We start from the raw sequence: 27,253 nt of genomic DNA on the forward strand, positions 1-27,253 counted from the left end.
CACGGCCTTCCGTGCTGTTGACCAGTTGCTCTTCCTCCAGTGGCTGCGTTGACCAGGGGTTCTGGAAGCTGCTTTTCAGCCTTCTCTGTGGGCTTGTTCTCTCAGCTGAAATTGATTGGGGTTCTGGTCTAGGTTAACTTCTCCGTCTCTACTTTGCACGTGTTGGTGGCTCTTGGTGGGCTGAGATGGGGAGATTGCATGGGGAATTTTGCAAGCTGAAGTACCCATTTCCTGCCTGACCAGAATCACTGGGGAGAAGAGCCTGCACAAAGCTTCCCAAGGAGTCTGGATCAGATTCTGCCCTTCAGTTGAGAGCTGTCGGCCTATGGGATGTCCGCTGCACCCAATACATTTACATGACAGGACTCCCCTCCTCTGTATCTGTGGCTGGGACTCCTCTTCTGAGATTTGAACCCAAATCAGAACAGATCCTACCTGCTCTTCTCCATCCCTGTTATTGCCGCCTTTGTCCAGGCTGGCATCTCTCGTACCCCATCCCCCTGTTCTCCTTTTTCCCACAAGGGGCCACAGTGACATTTTTACATAAGTGTAATCATGTCACCTCCCTGCATAAAACTCTGCAGCATCTCGGTGCACTCACACCGGGCCTGGCATTTAGTGGGTGCTTGTTTTGTTGAATGAATGAGTGAATGCATGAATGTGTAAGTGTTAGATTTTATTCAAGTGCCGAGTTAGCAACCCCGTGAGCCCTTTAGGCAGATAAAGAGCCAGGGCTGAGAATTAGAGCCAGTGAGCTGTTGAATTTATATTAGATCAATTTGCTGAAGACTCTGGAAAAGTCCAAAGGAGGAGGGAGAGGGATTGCAGAAATGGGCACCACTTGCCTTTATCTAAGAGGCTTAGGAAGGGAAAGTGGAGGGGATTGTTGAAAATAACCATGGCGAGGGGGAGGGGAGGCTTCTGATCCCACCTGGGACCCCTTGGTGCTCCACAGGGCCCCTACTTACTGGGAGAAGAGGAGCTTGCTACGGTCCCCCAGAACATGTGATTCTCCTTGGTTTGAATCCAACTCTGCCACCTGCAGGCTGTATGCTCCTGGACAAGTTCTATGTGCCTCAGTTTACTTATTTGTAACATGGAGTTCCCAAAGCCTATCTCTAGTGGCAATCATGGAAGTCACCGAGAAAATGTGAGTAAAGCTGGCCTGTGGCGATCCGGTGTGGTCTTTTGTTGGTGGTGTGGTGTAGGCAGCAATGGTGTCATCAGTGGTTGTGATCGCCCCCTAAGGCTCCATTGGGCACTGTACCTGCCACATAGAATTACTGCTTCTCTGGCCCCTCACATGGAATCTAGCACTTACTTCATGGGTACTCAAAGTCATTGAATGGATAATCATGGTCTGAATGCTAATTATTTAACGTAGGTCGGTTGACTGGCAGTATATGCCATATGGTTGATATTCAACAAATTGTAGTTATTGCTCTTGTTATTTACCTGGAAATACAAAAGTGGTTGTGATGGGGTGTGTATTTCCTTTCATAGAGGGCAAGCAGCATGATTTCTTCTGGCCTTTAGTGGAACCACATGTACTCACGTGCCTTTCTTTCATCAGGTAGAACTCTTTTCCTAGCAAGGACTCCTGGGGACTCACTCTCCTTTGGGAAGAAGGAGCGTTTAGTGCAAGACCCAGACCTGGCCATTTCCATGGGGGTCACAGAGAACACACAGCTCTGCCCTCTTTAAAATTTCCCATCCTGACTGGGGGGCAGCCCTGTGTCCCATGGCCACACTTGTTCCGTTTCCCTTGAATGCCAGCTTATAGCCTTGGCCTTCTTTTGAGCCTCCTGCTCACATAGATCATTTTTATTTGAGTAATCAAGTCTTTTTATTTTTTTTATTTTTTTTTTATTTTATTTTATTTTTTTTTAAAGTTTATTTATTTTTGAGATGGAGAGAGACAGAGCATGAACAGGGGAGGGGCAGAGAGAGAGGGAGACACAGAATCTGAAACAGGCTCCAGGCTCTGAGCTGTCAGCACAGAGCCCGATGCGGGGCTCGAACCCACGGAGTGTGAGATCATGACCTGAGCTGAAGTCAGACGCTTAACCGACCAAGCCACCCAGGCGCCCCAATCAAGTCTTTTTAGAACTTGGGGCCTAATTCACTGTTTCAAGTCTTCTGCACACAGTCTTGGGTACTTCCAGGCCCCTGAGGCCTAGGCAAAAGGTTGTTTGCTTTGAAGCCTCACCACAGCCCTCTCTGTGTTGCTTCTGCCACCCCTGTGATGGCAAACGAGGGAGGGGAGGGCACGTGGAATTGAAATAATTTGCTCTGAGCACTGAGGTTAATCTTAAGTCTCTTGTACCCCATGGGGGGGTGCCCTTTCTTCTGTGCCACGGTGGCCTTGAGGACAGCCCTTCAGAGGCCCGCCACAGCTGGATCAAGGGTATCCAGATGCTCATTGTGGGATGACTTGGTGTTGGAGGTCTCTCCAGTGGTTGCTTTCGGTGGATCTTGTTTGAGGAAACTGTCCTAGGAATAAAGTCCGTGTGAGTGAGAGCAGCTTGATATTATAAAGCCCTATACAAGTATCATTTAGGTTGGATGAGTCTCTAAACAGTTGATGTGGTCAGTTCTCCCCCTTATCTGCATCTGTGCCTTTGCATTATGACATTATGGCTCCTTCTATGAAGAAGTGGCATCTGTTTCTCTACCCTTGGAATCTGAACTTAGTTATGTGACTCCTTTTGACCAACGGGACAGGAATAAATGTGACACTGGGCTGAGGTTTGAAAAGTACTTGTGCATTGAGGCATGTTCTCTTCTCCTGGGATCCCTGCTGATACCTCTGCGTGAGGAAGCCCACTAGCCTGCTGGATGATGACACATACATGACCCAGGTACCCCCATCGCCCCAGCTAATAACCAGCTAACTCTAGAAGCAGAGCCCCTGAGCAGCTGCTGATCACCCATCAGCCTAGATCATTAGAAGAATCACCCAGATGAGCCTAGATCAAAGTACTGACCCACAGAATCATGAGGTAAACAAATGGTGGTTGTTTGAGGCCACTGAATTTGGGGGGTAGTCTGTTGCATAGCTAACTGATAGAGTTAAATTAATGGCCAGTGATTTTTTTTTTATTAATCAAAAGGATTTAAGAAAAAAAATTACAAACGGATTTGCTACAGGATTTCTTAAGTTAACTCTTTATCAGGGGCTCTGAAATGTCATCCAGTTTATCAGACCAGTATTTGTACTAAAATGTTCCTGAACACTTGTGGCTTCTGAGTATGAATTTCCCAGTTTGCAGAGAATCTTTGGCCTGAGTGTGAGTCCGAATATGTGGCCTCACCAGACACGAGGATTAGTCGTGTCTGAGAATTCATGATCCAAGAAGAAATTTAGCCAGAAATGTTATCCTGAGCACAGCTCTGGCAGTTGGGAGTAATTGACTGAAAACTATAAACTGCTTGGATTTAGCATTGTAAAAGATAATTTCACACACGGTGGTTCTGTAAGGGTATTAAGCCTCAAAAAAGTAAACTGGATTAAGAAGGCCCAGCGAATATGAAACACTGAATGGGGGCATTAATAACCAAAAGCATGGATGAAATTGAGGAACAAGAGACCCAAAGAAAAGCAGAATAATTGAAATAGGATGAGTTCCAATTTAGCTTTGATATTCTACAACCGGAAGATCTCATCCCATTAATACACACACACACACACACACACACACACACACCACACACACACACATACACAGCCCTAGATAAGATTTGCTGACTCTTGTCCATTTAAAAGTAGTTCCACTTGTAGGATTTCCACCTGCTGCATCGTTGTGTGTGTGTGCTCACGTGCAGGAAATGTACATGCTAGGATATTCATTGCAGCTTTCCTCATACTTGCAAGAGACCAGACATAAAGGTAATTGACTATACTATGGAGTAAAATTAAAGAGAAAGAGCAAGATGTCTAAACATTAATATGGAACAATATCCAAGATTTATCAATTGAAAAAAGCAATGTGTAGAACTTTGTCTAGTGGCTTATCAGTTGTGTAACAAAAGGACACACACAACACACACACACAGGTTTGTATATACATAACCTGCATAGATTACCACCAGAAGAAAACACAAGAAAGTGCTAATATTTCTCCAGGGGAGGAAACTAGGTGGCTGGTGGGCAGGTGTAGGAGAGAGATTTCATTGTATGCTCTTTTGCTTTACATTTCACTGTATTTCTGGATTATCTTTACAAAAATCTCCTAACGCATATTTAAAATGTTTCTTCTGTTCTTCTGAAGTCCCTTGAAGTCTTTTGTGTCCTCATCCTGCCCTGAGCATGTGAAAGGAGGAAGAGGAAAAAGCACCCCCTGTGGCAGAGGAATTGGCAACGCCCCTCTGGTGTCTTTTCTGGGTTCTTGGCCTGGTGTGGCCGTTTTCTAACTCCGGCCACCGTGAATGCTCAGCATTTGGGTTCCTCAGCAGTGAGTGGGCAAAGAACACCTACAACCCTTATGGGAACAGGGACGAATACAGTGCGTGGCTCGTTCTCGTTTGGTTCTAGGGCTCCCTGGGTGCCACCTCATGCCGCCACGTGGAAGTGGATGGGCACCACTATGGGCGAGATCATGGTGGGGGGACAAGCTCCCCTGGGTGGGGGCGTGCTCCATGCAGGGGGAATGAACTCCCAAGTGGTGGGAATGAGCCCCCATGGTGCGGGGGCGTGTTCCACATGGTGGGGAATGAGCCCCACTGGCAGGGCTGAGCACCACAAGGCGGGGAGGAGCCCCACATGGCTGGGGCATGCTCCACCTGTGGAAAACGAGCCCCACGTGGCGAGGACGAGCCCCACCTGGCTGGGGCGTGCTCCACATGGTGGAAAACAAGCTCCACGCGGTGGGAAACGAGCCCCACATGGTGAGGGCGTGCTCCACAGGGCGGGGAATGAGCCCCACGTGGTGGGCGTGCTCCACGGAGGGAGACGAGACCCAAGAAGAGGGGGCGTGCATTCAGACGGCCGTGGCTCACTGGGGCTCCCAGGAGCGTGGCAGGGTGGCAGCGAGGCCTGGCGGGGCCCTGCAAGCCCGCGCAGAGGCTGTGGAGTCCACACGCGAGGAAAGGTTCAGTAAGTGGTTCGGGGTAGCTGGGGTGGCGATGGGTTGGGGGGGTCGCCGCGGAGTCCATCAGCGGCGTTCTGGCGAGAAAGCTCCTGGCCGTTCTGCCGCGGCTGTGGGCCAGGTGACGGGTTTACTTTGGTGGGAAGGGCGCGCGGTACTCGGGGCGGCCCTTCCACGGCGTCGGAGCCGCGCGTCTGCGGTGCTGGCGGGGAGGCACGGACGCGGTGGTTAACCGAGCCGAATCCGGCGTTTTCCAAAATGAGTGTGTGCCCAGACCGGGTGAGCCGCTCCTCCAAGGCTGCAGGGGAAGGCTCGGGCCCCAGCGCGTCTGTGTTGCGTGACGGTGGCTCTGCGTCCTCTGGTTGGGGCGGGTCTCGTGTTGACATAAGGGCGCAGAGAGCGGTGTTGATGGCAGGTGTCCTCCGAGGGTGTGTAGGGCTGCGCTGGGGACCGGCAGGGTGGGAGACTCGGGAAGGCAGGGCCCTCCATGACTGAGGGGGGTGGTGGGAAGCAGGGTTAGTGCCCTAGTCACAAGCCAGGGCGCGTTGTGTCCAGGACAGAGAACTAGGGGTGGTCGGGTGGGCAGCACGTTTCCAGGTTGAGGTGTTACTGTTCTAAATGACAGCAGCAGCACCCCCCCCACCCCCACCTGAGCGCAGTACAAAAGCCCTGAGGCATGGCATCCGCCAGAGTCTTCACAGAGATATTGTCATCCCTAAATGAGGAAACTGAGGCTTAGGGAGACCAGTCGGTGTCCCCAGGGCCACGTGGCTTGCATGTATCACGACCCGCCAGGGAAGGAGGAACTCAAATTGGCTTGACTCCAGTGCTGGCTTTCTGCCTAGTTGCCGAGTCCTCAATCCCCGTGTTCCAGGCCACACAGGGCAACCGGTTCCGGTCTGCTCGGTTGTCCTCTTGCTTTGCGTTTTTGAGCAATGCCCTTGGAACGGAAGAAGCCCGCTCCAGGCTCTGTGTGTCAGAGGCTCTTCTGGATACTGGAATCTTGCATGCGTTACCCTGTTGTCCGCGTGTCTAAGGCAGTCCTCCCGGAGCTGCTCCCCAGTGCCCCGACTCAGCACCGTGTGGCAGGCACTGCATTCAGAACCCCATGTGCATTGCCTCAGTAAATCCTTACTGCTGTTGGCCACCTTTAATTTCCTGGTGAAGAGCCATGGGCTCAGAGAAATAACTGCAGGTCTCCCAGAGGTGAGGGCTCTAGACAACACTTGAATCCAGACAGCCTGACCCCCCCGACCCCCAAAACCATGCTTTTTCTTAGGAACTGCAAAAGGTTTCCTCACTGCAAACGTCCCACGTCTCTCTGCCTTTCCTGCCTTGGGGAATTGAGAGGCTCTTTTTTGTGCAGGCTGAAGTTAGTGTATTCCAAACCTACTTGTGGAGGCCTCAGCACACTTGGAACTCAGCATGTATGGGTCAGGGGGGAGGGGAATGTGTGTGGGGGTGTTGGCCCAGCAGCTAATGGTGCCTGATGGTGTGTGGGGCTGCGTCTCTGGAAGGGGTCTACTAAAATGCTATGGGTAGTGTGGGGGAAGAGGTGTTCGATGACTGGCTCTGTCCTGAGGAGTCCCTCATGTGCCTTTTTTTGAGATGCTTACGTTTTAGGAGACTGGCAAGGTGCTCAGCTGGCATTTCACAGGGAGTCTTCGTCTGTCTTTTCTCTCCTACTTCCTGTTCTTTTGAACTTTGTGTCGGAGATCAGTCAACTTTTTTGATAAATGGGAAGATAGTAAAAACTTTAGGCTTACACTTTGTAAAGTCTTTGTCCTAGCTAGTCAATTCTTTTGTAATCCAAACTAGTCCTAGACCATATGGAAATGAGTGGGTATTGCTGTGTGCTAATACAACTTGATAAAAGTAGAGGGCTGGGGCGCCTGAGTGGCTCAGTTGGTTAAGCATCTGACTCTTGATTTCAGCTCAGGTCATGATCTCTCGGTTTATAAGCTCGAGCCGCACATTGAGTTCTGCGCTGATAGTGAGGAGCCTGCTTGGGATTCTGTGTCTGTCTCGCTGTCTGTCCCTCCCCCACCTGTGCTCTGTTTCTCTCAAAATATTAACAAAAAAGGGCCAAATTTAGCCTACAAGAGTTGGTTTGCTGATTCCTGGGGAAAGAAAACTGGGCTTTTAGGGGTCAGGAAACCCTTGGTCACAGTCCCTGCATTGCTCCTCACCACGTTACCCTGGACATGCTGCTTCACATTCCTTGGCCTCAATTTCCTCTTCTGCTTCAGAGGAAGTTGGACTAGATCTCTAAGTGGGGGGGGGGGGGGGGTAGTTAGGAGAGGATTTGGGGTGACCTTGTGGGGATCCTGAGTGGATATCGGCAGGTCAGAAGACAGGAGTGGGAGGGTATTGTTGAGTTGACTATGATTCCAGAATCTGATGTTCATTCTCACACCAAACACTAGAGTGAATTGAGAAAATGGGAGTAGCAGAAAAATCTGTGGGCTGCTGAGGACCTGGAGAAGGCTGTAGGAATATGTTCAAACACACTCAGGAGCCTGTGTGGGCAAAATAAAAAAGTCGGCAGCCAGAGGGAATTCAGAAGTGGCTATAGATGTAGGTGTTATATCCGCTGCCTCATGAGTTTTAACTCTGGAAATTAATTAGTTTTATTAGAACACCATGAGATTGTGCATAGACTGGCTGAGGCACTAGGAGTAAATGGGAAGTATGACCAGGGCTGAGGGTGTGGCAGTGTGTGTGTGTGTGTGTGTGTGTGTGTGTGTGTGTGTGTGTGTGTTGGGGAGGGGGGTACCGGGGATGGTGGGTGGGTCTGTTAATATCTTCGTTAATTCACTGGTGGTGAGAGTAAGTAGCATGTTACTTACATGCTAATGGAACCTGAGCCTGCTGATCATTCTGGCCACTTGGTAGTCCCAGAAATAATAGATCTTCCCTGAGAAGGCCAGATCTCAGGAAAAGGGAGGGAAACACGATTGAATTGTTTTTCAGCACTTACTTAGTGTGCATCTACTATGAACGAGGCCCTCTTCTAGGCACTAGGGATGTAGCATTGAAGAGGGCAACGTCTTTGTTTTTATGGGCTTCATCTTGTGGAAGGGAATGATCGTGAAAGTGGACATGATGATACAGCAGACCATGGGAGGGTTGAAGACAAGGCACTGAAATGTAGCCACACACTCTGGAAGGAATCCTAACATCTGGAAATCAGGCTCATGGTTATTTACTGGTGTCAGAGTCAGGCTGTAGCCACTTAGGTGAGCCAAACAAAGCAACAGGTGATTAAATAGCAAATAATTTGTTTGTTGAAAAGCAGAATAGCCAAAACCCTGCTACCCAGAACCTTTGGGGGCACGAATCCAGCTTAATAGCTGAGTTTTCCACTTGGCTCTGGATTTAAGCACCATCGTGATTATTTAAAAAAAACCTTGAAACATTTGCCTGTCAGGGAAAATACCTTTTTTTTTTTTTTTTTTTTTTTTTTTTTTTTTTTGGTTTGAGAGCAGTCTTTCTAAAATGTATTTCATGTGACTGCCTTCTGAAACCGGGAGATCAAATGGAATTGTAGAGGCCCAAGCTCAGAATGAGGAAGCACCCCTTCCCCATCACACCCACAGATGTACATTCATGGATTTGCATGCTGTAATACACCATTTCCTTAGGGGCTTTAAGACCCTAAATTCAATGCCTCCCTGGTTGTATTTTTTGAGATCTTGTGTTTGCTTTGGATAGTCTTTTTCTTGCCCACATTGTGTCTCTATAACAATACTTTTCTTTATTAGTCTATTTATATTAAATATACATATTAGGTAGAAAGCTTTGAAAAGTGCAGATTGGAAGAAAATGATTATCTACAGTTGCATTACCTGGGGACAGTTAACGTAATGGATGCCTGTTCTCTCTGAGGATCTTTGTGTTCCATCAGAATGGGGTCACAGTGTTCACAATGCCTGGTGATCTGTTTTTTTCCCCCCACTTAATGTCATGAACATCTGTAAAAAATTAAAAAATATTTCTACAGTATTTGTGCACATGTGTTCTTATAAAGCTTTTTATCTGGAGTATTCAAACTTACATTAAAGCCTAGAATAGAATAATGATACCCATGTACTTATCACCCAGCAATTGCCAAAGTTCTGTGATTCTAGCAACATCTCCCCTCCCTGTAGTTTGGAGTATTTTAAAATGAAAAACCCAAACCTATCCCTTCACTTGCAAATTCTTCAGAAGATAAATCTATAGGTTTTCAGGGCAGTTTTGCCCTCCAGGAGACATGTGGCAGTGGCTGGAGACCTTTTCAGTTGTCACAACTGGGAGTGGTAATGGTGGTGGTTGCTGGTGGCCTTGAGTAGATAGAGGCCAGGGGTGCTGCTATCTGTCCTACATTGCACAGGACAGCCCTCCAAGACCAAGAATTGCCTAGCTTGAGATATTTTGTCAATAGTGCTGGGGTTAAAATAGAAGCATAATTCTATCACTATGTGTAACAAAACTGACACCAGTTCTTCCATAGCACCATGTTTTCTTTAACTTGTCAGTGGTAAAAAAAAAAAAAAAAAAAAAAAAAAGTCTGAATCCATACCCAAAAAGGACTTTTAGTTTCCTCTAATCCATGACTGTTCCCCCTTAGCTTTTCTTCATGACGTTTATTTGTTGCAGACTCTGGGTCATTATTTTCTGTAGATTTTCCCGTATGCTGGATTTGGTTGACTGTGTCTTTCTGGTATTGGGTTATCATGTCTCCTGATTCCCCCCACGTCCTGTAAATGGAAGTTGAGCTTGCTCAGTAAGTTTAGATGTTGTCCGCTGGATTTTATCCATTGTAAATTTCCCCCTCAACCTTTTGTCTAATGTTGGTTTTCACAGTGTGGTTCCTTGTCCCTTAACTAGCAGCACCATTTTCAATTGGGAATTTGTAAGACCTGCTAATTATTGTGTCGTACCTCAGGTCTGTTGAATCAGAAACTCAGAGTAGGACCCGGCAATTTGTATTTCACCAACATACTCATACTCTCTAGATAGAGGTATTTATGAGAAAGAACTGGCTCGTGTAATTAGGGAGGCTGGCAGGCTGGAGAACCAGAGAGAGATGATTTTGCAGATGAAGCCCAAGGTAGCTGGCTACAGAGTTCCTCTTGTTTGGGGGGGTTGGGGAGGATGGTTGGCCTTTTGTTATGTTCAGCCCTTCAGTGGACTGGATGAGGCCCGCCCGTGTTATGGTGACCGTCTGCGTTATTTAGTCTTATTTAAATGTTAATCTCCTTCAAAAACACCCTTAGAGAAACACCCAGAATAATGTTGACCAAAAATATCCAGGCACATTTTGGTCAGTTAAGTGTACACAAAATTAACCATTATACCAGGTGATTCTGATGCATGATGGAATTTGAGAACCACCACCCTAATGGTTTTAATAGCCATTGTGGGACATTTTCTAGACCAGTTATTTCATCAGCAGTTGCAAAATGACTTGTTCTTTTTGCATTTATTAACTTTTATGAGGAATATTCCCTCATAAGTCTTTGCTGATAAGTCTTTAGGAATGATAGGATAAATGCTTGATTTATTCCCTTTATTTTTCTATTAAGGTATAGCATGCACATGATATGCACAAATAATTACAGCTTAGTGAATTTTACATGTGCATACACCCATGCAGCCATTATAGAGAATTTCCAGAATTTCCCCTTGTGCCCCCTTCTAACAGATGCCCACTCTTCCTTCACCAAAGTAAGCAGTTGTATTTAAAATGTATTTTTGCCGTTTCTTTGTGCACAGTTTTTTTATATAATTAGCCATTCATTTTATTCAGTTTCTGGACTTGGGTTGGATAATGCCATTCTTAACATAAAACCAAGATAATGCCTTTTCCTCTAACCTTTATGTATATATATATGCTCTGGATCCAAATTTTCCAAATGACTAGCTAGTTCTAACATCATTGAATCCTTCCTATCCTCCTTACTGATTTGAAATGTCTCTTATCTTACATTAAATTTCCATATAAATTTGCATCTATTGTTATGTTTGTCTCTTCTTGTACTATAGCATTATAATATGTTTTACTATCTGGCAGGTTAACTCACCCCAAATCCTTAAAGTAATCACATTTTCAGATTTTTTTTTTCCCCCTGACTATTCTTGCGAGTTCATTCTTCCAGATGAATTTTGGAGTCATGTTGTCAAGGTTCATAAATCGGAATTTTTCTTATTAGAATTACTTCTACAATATCACAAAATTGGATATTACAGAGAACATAAGAACAACATATTTGGTGGATTCAGTAGTTCCTTTTTGTCTTCCAGTAAAACTTTCTTCCAGGGTTTTGTGTGTTTTTGTAAAATTCATGCTTTTTCTTTTGAAGTATTTCTTCCCGTTCTTTCTATGTAGTTCTTCTTAGCGTAAGAAGCTATTGGCTTTTTTTTTTTTTTTTTAATCTTAGTAAAATTTTGGGTTTTTTGGATAGGCTTCTCAGTTGATGTTGGGTTTTTCAAGTATACAATCAGCTAAAACTAAAGAGGATTTTATCTCTTTTGATACCACTTATTTTGTTCTTTAATTGCATTGAATAGCACTTAGAATACAATGTTAAGTAACAATGTGATAGTGGGCATTCTTGTTTTTTTCCTTTAATGGGAACACTTACAGGGTATCATCTTTGAGTGTTCTGATTATGGTGTGGTGTGTGTGTGTTATGTGTGTTATCCTTGAATGTTCTGATTATTTTGTGGGGTGTGTGTGTGTGAGAGACATGTGTTATGTGTGTTAAGCTTTCATTGAATTAAGCCTGGGTTCTGCTTTACCAAGTCCCCCCCCCCCCCCCCCCCCCCCCCCCCCCAAAACTCAGGCCAGAGTGAGGAATTTGGTTAAATGCTTATTTGGTGTCTACTGAGTTCACAAAAGGTTTGCTTTTTAATGTGTTAACATAGTGATGATTTTTAATAGCCTCTGTTTTGGGGATGAAGTACATTAGGACAGTGTTATTTTAAAGGTTTTCTTTTGCTTAAGTACTTAGGATTTTTGTTTATGTTCATAAGAGGTTGATCTCAGGTTTGTTTTTTTTTTGTTTTGTTTTTGGTTTTTTTTTTTTTTTTGGTCTTTGTCAAGTTCTGTTATCAGTCTTCTGGCTTTGTTAAAAAAAAACAAAAAACATAAAAGCTTGTTGGGTGCCTGTGGCTCAGTTGGCTAAGCATGTGACTTCTGTTCAGGTCTTGATCTCACTGCTAGTGAGTTTGGGCTCTGTGCTGACCGCTCAGAGCCTGGAGCCTGCTTCAGATTCTGTCGTCCTCTCTCTGCCCCTCCCCCTCCTTGTGCTCTGTATCTCTCTCAAAAATAAACATTAAAAAAAAAAAACAAAAAACTTGTCTAAATCAATCCACCTCTATATCTAGGCCTAAGTGTTTCTTTGAGGGATAATTCTTTGACAAGATATTTTTACTTTAAATAGAAAATAAGGTATTTAAAAAAAATCCTGAAATTTCATTAAGGTAAATTGTTTCATTTTCTGTCAAGTTAGTTTTAAAAATACTATGGAAATGATTGCATAATCATTACAGACCAATTTGAAAATTCCAAAAAAGTGGGAAGAATGTAAAAATCACTTTAATGTCCATAACATACGGACAAAAGCAGGGCGGTTCTGGAGCAAGCATAACAGTGGAGGTGGGATAGAGGTGGTGTTTCCAATTTTGGCATGAACAACAGATTTGTGAAGTTTGCTTCTGGATCCTGTAGAAGGTCTGTACCTGCAAGGTCCCTTGATGCTGTTCTCTTCTTTGTTTTGCAGTATGTGAGAGATCCTGGTTTTTTTTTTTTTTTTTTTTTTTTTTTTTTTTTTTTTTTTTCCTTCCTCCATGAACAGGATGCACTCTGTTCAGATACTATGTTAGTAAGAAATAGGAAGGGGCAAATACATTACTCATATGTGGTAGTTGAATGTTGTCTATGGTTCTGTGACTCTCAAATCTGTAGCTTTAGTTTTTTGTTTTTGTTTTGTTTTTTTTTTAGTTTTTTTAAACGTCTTTATTTTTGAGAGAGTGAGACGGAGTGGGGGAGGGGCAAAGAGAGAGAGACACACACACACTCACCCCCACACAATCTGAAGCAGGCTCCAGGATCCGAGCTGTCAGCACAGAGCCCGATGAGGGGCTTAAATCATTGACCTGAGCTGAAGTTGGATTCTTTAACTGAGTCACCCAGGTGCCCCTGTGGCTTTAGTTTTAAAGTGATTCCCCTTGTACTGGTACCAGACTTTTAAAAAAAACTTCTCCTACCTGATGTTCTTTATTCCAGGGGTGGGGTTGGGGTAAAGGAGAAGGCAGTCTATTCCTGTGTTTTCCTCTTTCCCCCAGTATCTGTCAGGTTTTCTGGGATTCACACTTTCTGGATCAGTGAAATATAACCTTTATGAACCTGTAAGGCCATGTGGTTCAGTCTCTGAATGACTTTGTGTTCTAGGAGCAAAGATCATTGAAGGACATTAAGTTATTTACATCTATTAGAAACTATTTATGGGAGTCCAAATACATCACAACTTTCTGTTCTCCTTTTTCAACTGCCCTTGTCTTTAAACCTAGATCAGCTTTGTTTTTTGGCCTAAATTCTTTCCTTTTGTCTCTGGCCTCTCTATTTCTATCTCTGTGTTCCCTTGATTCTGTATCACAAAATCCTTAAAAAAGAACTCTTTGGAGTGAGGAAGGGGAAGTAGGGGTGGAGGAGAATAGCAGCTAAAGGCAGGGGAAGGGAGGAAGTTGGCAGAGAATCAGTGTCTTTTCCCCATCAGGGTAGAAAGATTATGGGGTCAGGAAAGGCATGTGGGCAGAGCTTAGCCAGCTATGTGGTTGTGAAAAGTAGAAAAAGGTGCTCCCCCTCTTGTGGCTGAGTACTTGGAGAGTGGGGGATTTCAGACTCCACTTTTGCAGGGCACGCTATGAAGAATCACCTCCTCATGCACTGAGGATTAGACCCTATTTGAAAGGCTGGGGAAGCCACCTTGCCCTTCAACCGCTAAACCTTCCTCCTTGGCCAGATTCATTGAACTAACTCATGAACGACCTGGCTAGGCTCAGGATGAGGTGGGAGTGAATAAGACAGATAAACAGGGTCCTCCTGGAGCTTACAGCTTTATAGGGTAGATGGACAGAAAACAATCTTGTATATACACATACATACTATGTATGTGCCTGTATAAATGTGTATACTATCAAATTGTATGTATGTACATCTACATGTTTAAAAATATGTAAAATTAGGGTGAAGGGGAGCTTCTCCTGATTACGATATGCATAGTTTGAGAAGGTATTGGGGTACTTGTCCTAGGCTTACAGCATGGGAGCTTTGGCAGAAAGATACAACTCCCTAACTTTGAAAGTCCTACCCCAGCCAGGTGTGAATTTTGGCCCATGGGTTTATGGCTGGTAGGCTGCAGTCTCTTTTTTGGTCTTCTTTCAAATGTCCTGGAGGCCAGCAAAGCCAAGGGCTTGGCATTTCCCTGGTCTTAAAGCCCAGATCCATTTATTCAAGTGTGGTAATAAAAATGGGGAGCCTAATGAGGACCTACATCCTTTACTTCTTAATAGAGCAGTCTCTTCTTGGTACTGGAACTTTCTTGTTTGGTGCCCTATCCAGTGAAGGATGCTGTTCTGCCTTCTGTCCTTCTCACCTATTATGGTATCCCCCAAATGGTTATGCTGGGACAGGCTAGAAAGAGTGAGTTGGCAACCCAAAGATTGTCAGGAGCACAAATGTGTGCCTTGTAGGAGCTTGAACCTTGCAAAGCTCTTCATTTTTGTCATCTGACATAGGATAAGATAGCACTTGCTCCAAGATTAGACTAAATGCAGATCAGTCAACAACTGGTCATTTTTTGCATCTTTTTATAAAAAAAATTGACCCTTTTTGAATCTTTTTTTTTTTTTTTTTTTTTTTTTTTTTTTTTATGGCTAAGTGCCCTGTTGAACACCTCCTCGCTGGCCCGATGGAGGATGTGAGGCTGTCTTCATCTGCCTGTTCTAGGATTACCTGATCCAGACTTGTTCTGCTTCTCATGATTTAACAGTAGGCATCATTGTCTTCATACACACACCTAACCTTGGCTTCCCATGGTCAATGCTTGAAAATACAGTATAATTCTAAGCAGGGCCCTCACCACTGCTGTGAAAGGGTGAAACCCTTCTTAAGCTCCTATTATTCCATGACTCTTGTCAGCATGGAAGTGTCAGCAATATTTTGAAGTACGAGATGTGTGGCTATTGGAAGAGCATTGGGAAAAGCAATCAAGGGGAGACTCCTCAAAAACCAACTGAGAGGTGGAGGTTAGTGCAAATCTGGTGTACAAAGAAGGGGCTTCCTTTGCCATCAGAAACAGAGCAAGGCCCCAGGTTTTCTCTGTTCAGACCCTACACCCTTCCATGGGGAAATTCCCTTTGGAATGCCAAGCTGGAGGACATGTCTATGACCATCCACCCTGGACTCCTTGACCTCTGTGGCCTAAGTTGGCCATAGGAAGCCACATCTGCACTGAATTGCACCTTACTGTAATGGCTTGCTTGGGCTTTCACCTGTGCTTGTGGCTGTCCTAACATGGCTACAGGATGGCCAAGGACTGTGCTAGGGGTGATAAGCCCTCGAGGCTTCTTTGGCTTTTATTAATGCCGGTAGGTGCATTAGGGTGTTGATGTGTCCTGGCTGTGTTTTGTGATTAGCCTTTTTTGATTGCAATCTTTTTTTTTTTTTTTTTTTTTTTTTTTTCCATGTAGGGTTTGGGAAGAATCCAAAGAGGGGAGAAGTTTGTAACCACAAGGAATTCGGCCCCACAGCTCACCCTTGTCATGTCTCCTTTCCTGTAGCATTGGGAAGAAGGAATGAAAATCATCATAGGTCTATTTTCGGTTCATGCAAACTCCAGTGCAGATGGTGCTGGTTGGGTGACTGTCCTGGGCAGCCCTCCTTCAAGTGATGATCCAGCTTGGAAGGTGCACTCCGTGTGGTTTACCACCTACTGTGTGTAGCATTCCTGCTCTGCCCGCTGCGCTTTGACTGTCACAGGATGCGTCTGTCACCTGCCTGCGAGTGGAAGGGAGATTTAGGAGGACTGAGGGGTTGGTGTCATTCTTAGAACCAAAGTTCATCTTTAAGTGTAGAAATAGTGGAGTGTTTCTAAAATGTGTGCTGTCACTTTTGAAACCTCTTTCCATATTGTTGAGAGATCTTAGCATCTCGGGTTGAAAAGGGGTAGCTCAGGAAAATGGCAGCATTCGTGTGAAGTCTTCTTATGTGAACTCTTCCTTGGAACATTATAAACAGAAGGGTGATGGGGGGTTTGTCGCCAGGCAGGAGGTCCTGCCAGCGGGCAAGCCCTTTTTACAGTATAAACAAACTTCCTTTCCTTCACGTTTGGTCAGGTTCTACCAGATTTTCAGCTACTTTCTTTTCATCTTCAAGCATCATATAAATAGCAGGTACACCATTTTCAGTTGTTTAAATCTATTTTTTGACAGACCTTCTAAACGCCATTCAGTTTTTAAATCAATTACCTTATCCAGAATGCCTCCCTAACCTATTTCATTAAATAACCATCTTTCTATGGCTTCCCTTTTTAACAACATAATTTACCTTTAATAATTAGTATAAAAGAATTCTAAATGAAATCACTGAGCTCACTTGAAAGTTCTCTAATCAGTTACCAGAATCTGTGGGTTTGTGACCGGAGTCTCCCCGAGGGTTTCAGTATCCCCTTTTACCAAGCTTCATTCCAATAGAAGCCAAATTTATAATGCATTCTCTTGTAGTTGGCCAGCCCTAATGAAGACCAAGAAGGATTTTCAAATGAACAATGATCCACACCATTGCTTTTAAGTTTCTTTCAGAGTGAAAATAATGCTAGTGTTCATCATGTAGAAACTGAAACTTTGCTCAAGTTGAGTCTAGATTTAAGCATGGTGGATGTTGATCCGTGCAAGCCATCAGGTCTAGCTCCAGGGTGTTTAATTGTCCTCTAGAGTCTCTGACATGGGGGGAGGGTGCTTAATTACAAGGATTTCTGTTCTGTAGTCAGGGAGAAATGAGGTCAGGGTTGCTCGTGTAAGGTTGGCCATTTACCCACCCGTTTAGTGTTGGTGAGAGGAAGAGGTTAGAGTTTGGAATCTGAATTCAAATCTCGAATTCAAGTTGGTTTCTGAGTTTGAACAAGCTACTTCACTTTGAAGTATAATTTCCTTGTTTATAAAATTAGAATAATACTTACAAATCTCTTCATGGCATTTATGGCTTTCTAACACTGTCAGCTCATGAATCTCCCATCCTTTATTTCTAAAAGCCCGTTGATGTTCAGCCCAGTTTAATTTGATTATGTTGATTTATTGTTCATTGCTGCTTATTCTCACCTTCTAGGAGGGCAGGTATCTTTGTTTTCTATGCTGATGTGCCTGGCATGTAGTAGGTACTCAATAACTACTTGTTGGATGCTCTATTTCCCACCCATTGTGCAGTGTCTCTTTGAGTTGGCTTGTGAGGTTTTCCTTCCAGGTGATTTATCTTCTGAATTAGGTTTTGTGTGAGCACTCATTAAGTATAGTCTTGGTACAACCTGACTGATGGGTGAAATGGGGGGTCCAGATGCGTGGCCGGGGGAAGCCAATCTGGGACTTATCTCTGGCTTCGGTTACTCCTTAGAAGTGGCAAAGCATGTGTGGAGATGTTGCCAGATTGTTGTGCGTGCAGAATCTAATTTATAGTTGTCCAGGGTCTCCTGAGAACAACGTGCATTTATATCATTACTAAACAGTAATTGATTACAAAGCTCAGTTGTGAAATTTACAATTATTGAATTACTCTGTTAGCTCATAAATCTCAAATCTTTATTTCTAAAAGTCAATTGATATTCAGCCCAATAAATATTTAATTTAGATGTAATAATGGTGTAGGGACAAAATTAAATTCTCATTTGGAAAATAAAGAATCACCTGGATGGGGTTGGGAGAGAGGACCTGGCAGAGATGAGCAGAGAACACGTTGGTCTGATCAAGTCCTGTCTTCTTAATTAGAAGAGACTTTTCATACATGGCTTTCTTCAATTTCATTTTCTCTTTAAAAAAGGATCTTGTTTGTAGGAAATAAGTCATGTATGTATCTGTAGAGCTTTATATTTCATCAAGCATATCTGCACTAGGTAATATTTGTATCTCGCAAAAGCCTTTTGAAGTAATTACAACATGTTTTTCTTCCTATTTTGCAGATGGGGAAACTGAAGTGACTCGGTTAGAACATAAGAGAGTAGGGCTAAGGGCCTACTGACATCTATGTACTAGATAGTACCTAATAACCATGGCTGAAATAAGATGAAAGTTGTAACAGCTGCAGAGGAGGCAGTCTAGCTGGTCTAGTGATACTATTGGTAATATTCAAAGAGTCCTAGGCTCCTTCCAGTTTACCCCTCTATCACCTGCCCCCCCCCCCCCCCCCCCCCCCCCCCCCCCCCGCCAACCTCATGGTCCAAAATGGCTGCTTGAGTTCCAGCCATTGCATCTGAAGTAGCAGGATGGAGGGAGGGGATCAAGAACATAGTTCCTCATTTCATGGTAACTCTTTGGAAGGTCTACTTCTACTTGTTTTTTATTCAGAACTCAATCATGTAGGTATATCAAAATGGAATGGAGGCTGACAAATCATCTTTTTATTTGGGCAACATAGTGCTTGGCTAAAAACTGGGATGTTGTTACCCATTGAGAAACAGAAGAATGGATTTGAGGGGGCAACTGACCAGTTCTACCACATCACACATTCTAAAAGACCTAGTGTAGAAAGTGCACTAAGCATGGGTGTGGGCTTGTTTGCTTGAATATAGTCAATCGGGACTGTCTCCACCTACTGGCAACCCCCTGGGTACTGGAGGCACTGAATACCCAATGGCTTCGATCCTGGGAACAATGTGCAATCCAGGAAACCGGTTCACTCTTCTCATGTGGATTTATCTATATTAATTAAAAGGAGATGGGAGGGGGAGGATCTGTGAAATCACTCCCTTCACGTTTGTGGACAGGCGTTTTTCTGGAACAGAGCCTCTTATTGCCCTTCTCTTTGCTCTCACCAAGTCGGAGGGCCCATGGGGTTCACTCACGTTAGTCTCTAGCAGCCTGAGAGGCCTGGCTTCCTGGGCCGTGGGGGAATAGGAATCATTCAGTGATCATTGATGAGTCTGGGTCTGCCAGTTTTTGTCATCCCCCTTGTTTTAACTAAGACCCATAGAAGGGATAGGTGTTGAAACAAGGTTTTGTTTGTTTGTTTGTTTTTAATCGAGCAGGGCTTGTAAAGAGGATGGGATTCATGTACATCTGTGCTCTTGGTGGCAAGTGGGGCAGGGGTGGTTCCGAACATTTGAAGGACCCTTGCTTCAGCCTTTTGCTTTATTGTTTTTAATGTTTGCTTATTTTTGAACAAGAGAGCACACGTGGGGGAGGGGCAGAGAGTGAGAGGGAGAGAATCCTTAGCAGGCTTCAGGCTCTAAGCTGTTAGCACAGAGCTCAGTGTGGTGCTCGGACTCCTGAACTGTGAGATCATGACCTGAGCTGAAGTCAGACACTTAACCCACTGAGCCCCCCAGGTGCCCCACTTCAGCCTTTTAAAGACCAGAGATAAAAGTCCAGCTTTGTGTTGGCACTTGCTGTTAAAAGTTGTGAGTAGGATTTTCCCTTGAACTCAGACAATGGAATGGTGCCTTTTAAAATTTTAATTTATGATCAACTTCCCTGTAAGAAAAAGAATAGAAGAGAGAATAGAAATTAGGGATAAGTCACTTAAACTATTTATCGGATTGTAAAACCCAAATATGTATACTGAATATAAGTATATTGAATAAAGTTTTTGGCAAAACCAAAAAAGTTCAAAGAATAAAATTGCCCGCAATCCTCTTACCAGGGAGGAGAGCCAAATGATTGTACAGAGCATTTCCTTTCAGAGCTTTTAATATATATAATATCCTTGCTAAAACAGTGGGATCATGGTTTAGCCACTGTGTTGCTTTCTGGTTTTTTTTTTTTATTTGACATTGTGAACATTTTCCAAGATCATTACACAGTCTTATGAACATTATTTTCAATAGCTACATCATAATTTGTTCACCTTCCCTTTTAATATTGGACATTTAGACTGTTTCCAATTTGGTAGTATTGTAAAAAGGGCTTTAATGAACATGTACATTTGAGTTCATCACTGGTGATTTTCTTTAGGATAAAACTGGCATTTTCTGATCATCATAACAACTTTAGTCTCTGCGTGTAATGGCGACACCTATTATGATGCTGGAAAATCACTGACCCAGAATTAACATGGACTTGGTGGGAGTCTTGACTTTTACCACATACTACTTATGTGATCTTGGGTGGGTCACTAAGCTTGGTGAGCCTCAGATATCTTCATCTGTAAAATGGGAGTATAGTTTTTCATCTTCTCAGTCTATAAGGAAGATTAATTGCATACCCTAGGGATTTATTCCTTAAATAAGACTCTACCAAAGAATGATTGACATTTTATACAGTTTCTTTGTTGTCTTGGAGATCTTGGCCAACTTTCTAGAATTTTAGCCAAAAATACTCTCATCCTTCTAGATAAAATGACACATGGGCTGAAGTCTTTTCACTTCCTGTTTTTTGTGAATAAAGTTTTATTGGAACACAACCATGCTTATGTATAGTCTGGTGGCTTTCATGCTACAGCGGTAGAGATGAAAGTATTATCTGGCTTCTTACAGAAAAGCTTTTCCTGACTTCTGACCAACCACAGAATGTTTCTGAAGTCATGGTAAATAAGTGCATTGTACTTGTAAAATCAGAACTTTTCTGTGATAGAGGATAGACCCAAGCTATTAATGGCTAGGCTAACTCTGTTGAATGTAGATGTTACCTGCTTACCAAAGGAGCAAGATTTGGGCCTCTAATTTTGATTGAAACACACAGCTTTTTAGATCTCCCTGGGGAACAATCCAGGTTGACCTCAAACGAGAGTAAGGTGCTTTTTACTTAGGTTGTCTGTGGTTTATAGCAAAACCTGGTGTTAACCAACTTAAAGCTTCATCTGCAATGTTTTGGAAGCATTTGTCATAAGAGTGCAGGATGGGCTCTCTGCTCTTGCCACAAAAATGACCTATTTTTCTGAAATGGATTCTGGGTCAGAATGCCTTGGACTAAGTTCACAGAATGTCTAACAGGTTCTATCACCCTGTCCCTTTGCTGTGGATGGGGATTGAGCTTGGTGACGTGGCTCAGTTCTTGAGGCTGGCCCTTGGCTCTTTCTCCCACCTCTATTTGTCACACTACTTCCAAAATACTATAGAAATTAAGTTTGGGATGGAAAGACACAATTGGAGTAGGGCCTCAGAGATTGTATCTTCTACCTGTATTTGGTGGATTTGGGGTTAGACCTTGGTTTATGTACATCCCTACTCCTCTTTGCTTGTGTGACCTTGGGCCAGTTGATAACCCTAACCAGCACAGTGTTGAATACTATAATGGGATAACATAGGCACTAACTCCTGATGTTGGGGTTTGGGATAAATATTCCATAAATGCACATGGACTCTAGAAGTATGTTTAAAAAAAACAAAACTAGCCCCCTCCTTTTGATGTAAGTGTTCTCAAATTAGACTAGATTCCCCTGCCCGCTTTTTCATCCCATCTTCTGTGTGATTTTTGCCCTTCCTCCTAGCAGAAATGTAGTTTATTTCTTCACCCAGGGAGGTTGGCATCCTCTGTATGGCTTGATTAAGCCAGTAAAATCTAGGTGGAAGTGTCTGTGCCTAAGCCTCAAGAAGTAGCATGTGTTTCTTTTGCCTCTCTTGTGTTTGGTCATTGCCATGAGAGGAACATGGGTGGCTTGTCCACTGGTCCAAGGAGGATGAGAGTCCTGTGGAATAGACCTGGACTTGACCTGAAGCCCTAGCTAAGCCCAGGTGATCCTTGCCTGGTCAGTTGTACCCCCAGACAACCTACAGATGTGTGTGCACAGACTGATGTGTATTTTTTTTTTTTTTTTTTTTTTTGCTTTAAACCACTGAGTTTGGGGCCAGTATTTTTGTGGCAGGAAATATCTATAACAGCTGTGTTTCAGCCCACATGAAATCCACAGTTGGTGGCCATTCAGCCATGGCATGTAGCAGCCCTGTGCCACATGTAGCAAACATGGACACTAACAAAGATATATTCTCTGCCATGAAGAGCCCACAAACTTGTGGTGGAAAAAGAGACCCTTGGAGTAAAGCAGGAGAGCAGTTGTGGTGGTAAGCCCAGCTAATACCAGAACACAGAAGGGCAGCTGGGCCTGGGGGTGGGAGCCATCAAGTAGGGCTTCCTGGAGGAGATCATGTGTCAACTAAGAAGTGTGCATAGGCATCACCTGAGTAAAGCAGATGGGCAAACATTGCCATTCTTCATTATCACACACATAAGTCTGGTGAGTGCTAGGCTTTCACATCCTCCTATTCTGCCATTAAGTTGATGTGAATATGGTGTTAGCATGATACAGTATGATATGATACAATATGATTTAATGAACACTATCTAAGGCAAGGCCTTGAGTGTTAGCTTTGTCTCATTTACCACTCCCCCCAGCCACCACCTGTGTGTTCTGGTTTATAATCCCCATTAAGACATGATGGCCTAGTGGGGATATTTGGGAGTCACTGGTTCTGTATGGAAGTTGAGACTCGTGATTCCCGAGAGCTGATCCTGTGGTGGATGTACTTGGATTGTGTTGATTCAGCTGCTGAGTGTTACCAAATGGAACAGCTATTGTATCTTTGGCCAATTGCGTAGATTATGTGATGCTCATGGGGGCCAAAGTCATGAGCTCTGTCCCCTGCAAGGACCAGTTAGATTTACTGTTTGGAACTCGTTGCCTAAAGGTAAGGTTTTCAGCTAGTACCTAGAGTTGATATTGATACAAAAGAGACGGCATGATTTCTTTGAGGACAAACCCAGGAGGATAATAGCTATAGTTTGCTGAGTTTGAAGTGCTGTGCTAGGCTTTTTTCAAATGACTATCAGGCTTCTGTTTTGTAGATCAGCAAGAGGAGGCTCAGTGAGTGTTACTTGCCCAAGGCTATTTGCTCCTGATAGAGCCATGGCCAGACCTGTCTGGATCCAAAGCTATGTTATTCGTAAGCCACTTGAAGGCAGGGTTTCTCATCCTTAAATTGGAAACTAGATTGTTGTTTTTGGCCGGGCAGCTCTTTGCTTTGGTGCAGTTCTGTGCCTTGTAGGATGTTTAGCAGCATCCCTGATCTCTCCCCACTAGATGCCGGTAGGAACTTTTCATTACCCAGGAGTGACAAGTGAAAATGTTTCTAGACATTGCTAAGAGTTTCCTGGGGGGACAAAATCACCCCTGAATGAGAACCACCCCTGAGTATCATTGATGGAGTAACCAAGGAAACCAGGATTTCTGATAGGGGAATATGGACAGAGTGGAGAACCCCTTGCCCCCTCCTCCCCCAAGATGACCTGTGAGGGGGGCTTTGGATTTAAATGGCCTGTGTGTTCTCTGACCTGACAAATTGGATATTCATGTCCGTGGGAAGACCTTGGCCTCCAGCTTAAAGGCTAAACCAGGTTTCATTCATCTGTCTGGTACCCTCTGGGTCCTGGGAATGTTCTCAGCTCCTAGCTGCTTGATCTTCTAAGGCGGGGATATTGGAATTGGGCATCTCTTCCCAGATGTCTTGCTCAGGGCACTGGCTACAGGGGGTGAAAAGGGACATGATGAGAGAAGTAATCCAGAGAGGAGAGGTGCACCCGTCTTCACGTGAATGAGGTGGTGCATGTAACCTGCTGAGCAATGTAGTGCCTGGCATATGGGTAGTGCCTAATAAATGCTGGCTATTATTACTCTTATTAATACTACTTATAACTATGAATCTTTTTTGTAAAATAAATAACTAGTTTCTGGAACACACTCCCCCAGGCTTCCTGCTCCATTAATATTCAACTTATTTAAATTTAATTTTTTTCAAGGTCCTGTGTTTAATTTTTAAAAAACCTAGTGAATTATTAGCATTTTAATGAATAATGACATTTAATAAATAATCCTAGTGAGGGCTTAGAATGTAAACCACTTAATTTAACACCCCTACCTATGTTTTCTCAAAAAAACCAGAAAAATAATGTCTATGAGATCTGCGCTATGACCAAATGTTCTCTGTAATTTGAGTTTCTGGCTTTTTTTTTTTTTTATTTTTAAACTGTGGTTATCAGTGAGATAATGGCCTTGCAGTGTTCCCAACTCTATATATTTTATAAGAAGTGCTTAACTAGAGTTAATCTTATTTAAAAATAACAGTATATACTTTGTACCAGGTGTTGTTCTAAGAGCTTTAGAGATACTAATTCATTTAATCTTAACCCTGTGAAGCAGATTCTATTATTGTTCCTATTTGTTTTGATGAGTAAACTGAGACACAGAGAGGTTCAGTAACTTGCCCAACGGCACACAGTAAGAGCCCAGACAGGCTCTAGATTCTGTTTTCTTAAACATGCATATTCCTTCTTTGTGCACCAAGAAGGAGAGGTGGGAGATGGTATAGGAACCAGTCGATTATACCTCCTCGGATGTTAGGAGAAAGCTAGTGAAAGCTAGTAGGATCTGCTACTTCCTTCCTCAGCTCTTTGTCCAGATATTTCTCGACAGCAATACTAACTTTGAAATAAGTTTCTGTCACATAATGATCTTGGAGAAGCAGAGTAGCACGTTGACAATAATCCCTTATATTTTATACAGAAGAGTAAAGCCTGTGTATAAACACCTTTTATATGGAATTTGTATATGTGTGGGTATTTACTTGATCCATAGTTGGGAGTAGATGGCCCCTTACATCCTGTATATATCCATATAAACTAACAAATACAGAAATGCAGATCATAAAGAGTGTACTTGTAAAAGATCATGTAGTAATTTTGCACTTTACTGTATTTTGCATTTTACTGGTTATAGTACCGATTCTACACAGGGATGCAGCCTGATTCCATGCGTGTTGTTTCTTCAGAGGCTCAGGAGTGCTCTGTGTTGCATCAGTTAGGAAAATTACGTTCCTACAGAGGTCTGATATGTTTCCCTCCCCACCACATCCAACCCCACCAGTAACCCCAAGCCCTCAGTCTTTGTGCTTCAAGCTTTACGTACACCTTGATTCATACTTGAATTTTGTCTCCTATTTGAGAATGACATCAGAAGGACAGAGCTCCCCTTCCCCATAAGCTCATCCTTTGGAGGGTCTTTCAAGGACAGGAGGGTGCACAGACCTGGCCATGTGGCCAACTCGGGGTACTATTTCTGGAGTTTTCAGTGGTGATGGTTCTAAACCCTATCACACAGAAATGGGAGAAGAGTGAGAGCAGTTAATAAAAATGTTATTGAATTAAAAACCAAGCAGGATCCAATGTGAGCTCTTCTATAAATAACTTATGAAAAGTGAAAAGATATTTCTGTTAGCAAATTTAAAATAATCGTTAGAATCCTTCAACAGATTGCTGCTAATTAGATTGAGAATTAAGCAGCTTTGTATGAGTGTAGAGTTAATTAATAGCTCATTACTTTTTTAATAAGCCAAATTCATTTGGAAACAGAAAAGAGACAGCAGAGTTCATCATGGATGAGATGTTAGATTGGGATTATTTTTTCCTTCCCTTGATGAGTAGAAGGGGTTTAATTAAAAGCAGGAGACAACATTTGTCTTGTGAATGAGTTGTACCAAAACCTGAACACCCAGAGGCGGAGAAGAAAGCACCTGTCCTTATTTTGCTCATTTGGGCCATATGGGGTTAATAAGAGCTGTGCATGAATCTCCCTAATTCAGTATTTAAGTTCCAGGTCCCTTTTGAAATAATCCTTTTTGAAGCTGCATCCATAGATTCATCCAAACCAGCGGAACTTCCTGGTACTCTATATTGATCTTATTTTCATTCCGGACACCCTAAGATCTTTCTTTGAAAGCAGCCCCCCCTTTTCCTGCCCCCTTTTTTTTTTATGCTTGTTTATTTTGAGAGAGCATGTGTGTGCAGAAGAGGGGCAGAGAGAGAGAGAGAGCCCTGTGCTGTCCGTGCAGAGCCTGATGTGGGGCTCCAACTTCTAAACCGTGAGATCATGACCTGAGCCAAAACCAAGAGTCTGACACTTAACCTACTGAGCCACCCAGGTGCCCTTTCCTGCCCATTTCTTCTCACCTCTATCTTTTCTTTTCCAAATGACCTCAGATTTCATAATTTCTTCATCTGGTTTCCTGACCCTTGCATTCCCTTTGTATATAACATTGGAACAGAATAGTGTCGGAAGAAATAAACAACCTCTGATTTAAAAAAACAATTTTTTTTTTAATGTTTGTTTTTGAGAGGGAGAAGGAGGGGGTGGGGAGAGCGCGCGAGAGAGCTTCAGAATCCAAAGCAGCCTCCAGGCTCTGAGCTGTCAGCACAAGTCCGACGCAGGGCTCAAACTCACGAACCATGAGATCATGACCTGAGCCAAAGTCTGACGCTTAACTGACTGACCACCCAGACTCCTTACAACTTCCTGATTTTTAAGGCAAGTATGTTCTTGTTACCCCATAGGAAATTCTCTCTCCAGTTCGCAAGCATGGAGGAGCCCCATTTCTACACCACAGTCTCCCACCAATAGTTGTTGGCACCTTTTGGCATCAGATAGATTGAATTTGTCTTTTCGGACAGGTGCGTGTTTACTGAAGTGGGGCTTGCAAGTGTTGGCATCATTTTGCCTTCTAGCCTTCGATCAAATAAAACTCATCCACACTCCTGTTGTAAGAGATGTTAGGTGTTGCCTGGTCATCTGCTACTGGAATGCGGTGGTCCTCTGTTATCAGTGTAGGTCTAGTTTCTGCTAAATCAATAGATGTCATTTGAATTTCTTGGTTGTATCCTCCTCTGCATATGAGGACGTATTTCCATTCAAGTGGATTGGGGGCCTCCCACCTGGGTTGGGAGGGAGGTCAGAAGAGAATGTCTTTTTCAGGGAGACGTTAAATGTCCTGCCTGCTGATGAGCTCAGGTACCCCTTGGCACTGAACAGTGACCTGCACAGGAGTTTTTATTTTTTAAACAGATGCTGTGGCTGACTCAGCTAAGCATGAAAGTCAGGTAGCTAGGAACTCACTTGAAGAGCTGTTTGCCCAACTCCAGGAATAATTAGC

Source organism: Panthera leo, chromosome A3, assembly GCF_018350215.1.
Source record: "Panthera leo isolate Ple1 chromosome A3, P.leo_Ple1_pat1.1, whole genome shotgun sequence".
Classification (NCBI taxonomy): domain Eukaryota; kingdom Metazoa; phylum Chordata; class Mammalia; order Carnivora; family Felidae; genus Panthera; species Panthera leo.